The sequence below is a fragment of the Mustelus asterias genome, unplaced genomic scaffold (genome assembly GCF_964213995.1).
Source record: "Mustelus asterias unplaced genomic scaffold, sMusAst1.hap1.1 HAP1_SCAFFOLD_35, whole genome shotgun sequence".
Taxonomy (NCBI): domain Eukaryota; kingdom Metazoa; phylum Chordata; class Chondrichthyes; order Carcharhiniformes; family Triakidae; genus Mustelus; species Mustelus asterias.
In genome coordinates this window covers 1919900-1925899 of record NW_027590117.1, presented here as the reverse complement: position 1 = coordinate 1925899, position 6000 = coordinate 1919900, and the positions used below count along the sequence as shown (strand labels likewise).

Sequence of the window (6000 nt, the reverse complement as noted above, 5' to 3'; positions counted from 1 at the left end):
ACCTTTCAATGTTTAGCGGGTGAGTTTCATGACGTGCTGTGTGTGATTTCCGCCTTCATGCTCCGGTACAAATTTAGTCAAAGGAAAGTTATCCAAATGTATCCTCAATTCCCCTTCTCATTCACAAAGAACTGAGCGGGTGATGGATACAGTTTCAATAGTCGCTTTAAAAGGTAGAGAATGGATTTACAAATTTAAAATCCAAGAGTGACATCAATGCCTGAAGTGGTTTTCAGGCTGTGGCGACTAGAATAACAATGCAGATGATCAATCTGAATTGTTCAAAATCATAGAATGGAGCATCCATTGTGGATGAAGGGAAACTTTAAACTGTGCAGCTGTGCTGTGCTTCAGAATCTTGTTTTACAGAAATCTCCATTAATCAAAAGTGGTGCCTCAGCTACTGAGCATTTCCAGCATTTTCTGTTTGTGTTTCAGATTTCCAGATTCCAGCTTTGTGTTGTGTTCTGTGCAGGTGTTTAACTGGAGCAGGGAACGGGTTCTGATCAGCCCTGTGACAGATAGAGTAGAATGTGTCTCCCGACTATCAAGCCTGCGAGATTTGACTCCAAGCTGTACAGGAGAATAAGGAAGGGAGAGAGGGAGGATCATTCTGTGATGGACAGATTTCCTGTATAGAGGACAAAAGCAGCTGCTTCAACAGACACAACATATCTCAACATGACTTGCAATCAATAAAGTCGCTCTTAACAGTCCTTGACATTTGAACTATGAGATTGTTGAACTTACCAATAGTTTCCACATTGTCAAAAATCCATATATGGACAAGTAAAGTGAACTTCCAGCACACGGCTCTGTGACTCAATGGATAGCACGTTGGACCTCGAAATAATGGCAAGTCAGCCATTCAAAGGTTGTGGGTTTGAGAGCCACCAGAGTCGGATTTTGGATCAGGTTAGTCGCAAACAGTTTGCTGCTTCATTGATATGATTCAGCTTTGGCACAGACATTTCCTGTTCTGTCATCTCTCTATGCTGCTTCTGTTTACTCGGCTCCCAAGGAAACCACTGACTCGAAAATAAATCGCAAGTCCCAGGGCCTTTCTTAAATTACGACACAACGTTCGCTGGTTGGGTTAGAAATAGTAACATGTTTTCAATTAGATATTTCGCTTTTTTTGGAAGATAAAGATTTTAAAGAACACACACGCACAACAACAACTTATAAATAACTACAATCAAAAAATAAATATCAGTGCCCTGCAACCTGGTGGTGTTATTCTGATGTGTCTACTGCGCTTGTCCTTCTAGGCTGTAGCGGTCGTAGGTTTGGAAGGTGCTGGCAAAGGAGCCTTGCTTTGTTGCTGCAGTGCATCTTTTAGATGGTGCACACTGCTGCCATTTTGTGTCGGGAGTGGAGGGAGTGAATTTTTATGCATGGGAAGCGAATGAAGTGGGATGCTTTGTCCTGGATGGTGCCAAACGCCTGTAGTGCTGTTCAACCTGCAGTCACCCAGGCAAGTAATCTCAGCAAACCAGGTGCTCCGGTTTCCTCCCACAGTCCAAAGGTGAGCAGGTTGGGTGGATTGGTCATGCGAGATTGCCCCTTGGTCCCCAAGGTGTTCGTATTCGCAGAGTGGGTGTGTGGTGCAGCAGGGATAGGTCCTGTGTGCGATTCTCTGTCGGAGAGTCGGGACAGACTCGATGGGCAGAATGGTCTCCTTCAGCACTGTCGGAATTGTACGATTCTAAGGCCATTTGACTGTGTTAGAAATTCCCTGAGAAAAAAATGGAAAACTGTGTTTCTAGAATTTACAGCATTGGGTTTATTGCAGATTAAATGTTTTTTGCTGCAAGATGATAAAAATACTTCGATATTGTAACTTGCGCTGTTGCAAACATCACTGGAAAGGTATACAAGGCTCTGCTGGGATTTGAACCAAGGATCTACTCTTTTTAAGAGGCAGGCACTTATTAACCAACTAAGTCACAGAGCCTGATACTGCTGCTCCTGCCACAGCGGAATACTGCAAATACGTGCCAGACCTGGTGGTATTTGTGAAAAAAGAGATATTACCAGATCTGGAACGTATCTGTGAAAATAGAGATAGTTCACATTTCAGATGCAGACCTTTCACGGGAATGACCGGTTCTCTCTCCACAGATGCTGTGAGATCTCTGATAGACTTATGAAAGAAAAATAATTGAATTCCACAGTGGCCCATCAAGACTGCACCGATTTCCCCGGAAACCTTTCAAATCCGCCTTTCCCCGACACCCACCCACCAGGGTCTCAGGGGAAGTGTTCCTCAGGAATTCACAAAAGCAAGCACATCAGAGGGAATTACACACATCACTCTTCCACTCAACATTGAGCGGTTTATCGTGAGCTGGTTCCACTGACTGTTTTCAGGCACGCATCTGGTGTAAAATTAGCCGTATTCAGGATGTGATTCACACACACATCTTTCTGCTCTGAAGGCAGATGTGCTCCTTCTGTGGCACGAGGTGATTTTTTAAAAAATACTTCATTCATACGGGATATGTGTGCTGCTGGCCCGGGAAGCATTTATTCTCAAAATTAATTATCTTTGAGCAATTGGTGATGAATTCAGTCTTGAGCCACTGCGGTCCATGTGTTGTATGTGCACATATACTCCTGTTAGGGAGGGAGTTCCAGGATTGTGAGCCAGCCAGGGGAACGGCGGTATGTTTCCAAGCCAGGATGATGTGCGTCTCGGAGTGGAACTTCCAGGTGGTTGTTGTTTCTCAGCATCTGCTGCTCTTGTGCTGCCAGGTGAGAGATTTCTTGGGTTTGGATGGTGCCTCGTGAAGGAAAGAAATCACTGTTAGAAGTGGGATTAGAGCTCACACCACCAGGGAAGACTGTAACCTATACGCAGCACCTTCGATCGATCGACCAACCTGACTACATTGGCAAAAGTGTAAAATCTCTGCACAAATTGAAAACTCGATGTGTTTTTTCCATTTTTGAACCCCAGCCAGAGGCCTGTAACTGAGTCCCATCCTTCCCCAGGCCGCCGGGGGGTGAGGAGCTTCTCATTGCTGCATTGCTCTGTTTGCTCAAATCAACAAAGACCCAATCCCCGCCCCACCTGTTCCTTACACTGAGCTGTTGAGATTGTAAGATCTGAACAACGTGAAGTATCCAATTGTAGAGTTACATCCTGGTGACAGGAATATCTCTCCACGGCTGTTTTCGGAGCCGCTGAATATTTCCAGCATTTCCTCTTTCTGATTTTGTGCCATTATTACAGGAGTTCATTTACTGACAACCCAAAACTTGTCTCTTGGACGCAGCACATAACACAGGTTTTCTGTGATCTTCACACAGACAAGTTCACTCTTCACTTTCCAACACACATGCTTTAAAATCGGCTGTTTCACACTCAGCATCTTTTGGCATTGCCTTCAAATCTCACCCCACCCTCCACCCGCCCACCAGAGTGTCAGAGGTACAAGTGCTTCTTAGGAATTCACAAACTTAAGGGAATCACAGTGTTTATAAGGGAATATAAAGGGTTAATCCACACTCACAAACAGACTGATTATGTGAGAACCTCTCTCTCACACACATAGACACACACACAGACACGCACAAATTGAAAACTCGATGTGTTTTTTCCATTTTTGAACCCCAGCCAGACGCCTGTATCTGAGTCCCATCCTTCCCCAGGTCGCCGGGGGGGGGGGGGGGGGGGGGGGGAGGAGCTTCTCATTGCTGCATTGCTCTGTTTGCTCAAATCAACAAAGACCCAATCCCCGCCCTATCTGTTCTTTACACATCACCACCACCACGGCAAATGGTGAAATTTAATAAAAATAAAATTCAATAAAAACATCTTACCTGGTCTGGACCTAAATGTGTCCCCCGACCCACAGCAACTTTGGTGACTCTAAGCTGCCCTCTGCGGTGACTTATCAAGCCGCTCAGTTCAAGGGCAATTTGGCATGGGCAATAATTGCGGGCCCAGCCAGCGACACCCACATCCCAGGAATGAATAAACAAAATAAATCGGTGATTCAAAATGAGGGGATACAGAAAGTTAGCTGCAGTACCAAAGGTTGACAGATACAGAATTAATTTACAAACTATGTTTCAGTTCCGGAAGCTGACAGTCAGAACAAGTGACTTGTACTCGCACAGTTTAACTGATAAAATCAGAAAGATCCCAATGCTCACTGAGCAGCAGATAATGCAAAACACAGTCTGAATACAGACAGATGCACCAGAAAAAGCATTCCTTCTGGTTGCCTCACAGCTTGGTCTGGCTCCTGCTCTGTCCAAGACCGCAAAAAATCTACAAAGTGTCGTAAACAAAGCCAGTTCATCACGCAAGCCAGCCTCCCATCCATTGACACTTCCCACTGCCTTGGAAAAGCAGCCAGTTTAATCAAGCAGCGACACATGCTGGACATATTCTCTTCCACCGGCTTCCGTCGAGAAAAAGGTACAAAAGTCTGAGGACAGGCACTAACCAACTAAAGAACAGCTTCTTCCCTGCTGCCATCAGAATTTTGATTGGACATATCTCGTATTAATTTGATCTTTCTCTACACGTTGCTGTGACTGTAACTCGACATTGTGCACTCTCTCCTTTCCTTCTCTCTGTATGGTATGCTTCGTCTGCATAGCATGTAAGAAACAATACTTTTCACTGTGTACTAATGCAGGTGACAATAATAAATCAAATCAAATGTAATCAAAGAATATAACACAGATATAAAGGTAAAGTCGCTGTAGTCGCAAATGACCAGAGGCTGCTCATCCTCTCAAAGGGGAGAGCTTACTGGTGGTGATTTAGCCTAAGGATTACCACACCTCAGGCGAGGGGCAAGATTGAGAATATCTAATGTGCTATCTAATAGCACATCTGCATTTTCTTTGCAATAAATTTGCATCAACGTCTTGATTTAGTTTTTAAATCCGAGGATGCTGTGCGGTTCTCACAGGCTGTCGTCATCTTCAATGATTTAAACACATGTTCACACATTTCCCGCTGTTCCTGCACCCACTTTTGGCATTATACGCTTTATTTTATATTGACACTACGGTCTTCCCACCAAAACGAGTCACCTCATTCTCCATCTGCCACATGCCATCCCATTCCACCAAGCTGTCTGTGTCCTTTTGAAGTTTTTTTCTGTAACTCTTTTCACAACCACAGGACGCCCCAAAATGTTTCACTGACAACAAAGTATTTTTGAAATATAATCACTGTCCCAATGCTGAACTTTTGATGTGTCTGTTTGACAACATCAGAAATTCCCATATGGAGATGGGAAATAACTGATGTAGGTGTGGCTCTGTGACGCAACGGATAGCGTGTCATTGTCTGGTGAGACATTCAACGGTAAAGCTTGAAGGAATCAGCTATTAATAAGCTGATAAGTGGCTACAGCTGCGATGGCCGAGTGGTTAAGGCGTTGGACTTGAAATCCAACGGGGTTTCCCCGCGTCGGTTCGAACCCTGCTCGCAGCGAGTGTGTTTATTCTCTTTCGTCATTTCTTGAAAACTGGTTGCCATTCTGATTGGATTTCGTGAAGGTATCGACAAAATATTGAGTGAAGTGATGGTAAAGAAGACAATAAGAATATCTGTTTGATTTTTGAACTTTGGGAGCGGATCGTGGCTCTGGGAGGTGTAGGGGGTGAGGACATAGGTGCGGGAGATGAATAGGACACGGTTGACCGCCCAGTCAAACACCGAGGGAGCGGGTGGAGGCATCCTGGATTCAGGAAGTTGGAGTCCATGTCAGAAGCGCCGTTTTGGAAAGAGGCATCAGGGAAACAGTTGCGACTGAGGTGAAGAAACTAGGAGAATGGGGATGGGGTCCTGACAGGGAGCGGGGTTTCAGGATCTGTACTCGACGTGTGAGTCGGTGGGGTTTTAATTACTGGCGGTCAGTCTATCTAGAATTGGAGACAGAGAGGTCAAGGAAGGTTAGAGAAGTGTCGGAGATGGACCTTGTGAAGGAGTGAGATTGGAAATTGGAACCAAATAGTTATTTTTGTTCC

General features: G+C 44.8%; 1 non-coding gene across 1 annotated transcript; it reads left to right on the top strand.

Moving 5' to 3' along the window:
• Nucleotides 1–5382: 5382 nt before the first annotated feature.
• trnas-uga (transfer RNA serine (anticodon UGA)) lies at nucleotides 5383–5464 on the top strand. The gene has a single exon. It is a non-coding gene; the product is annotated as a tRNA-Ser (tRNA).
• Nucleotides 5465–6000: the final 536 nt, after the last annotated feature.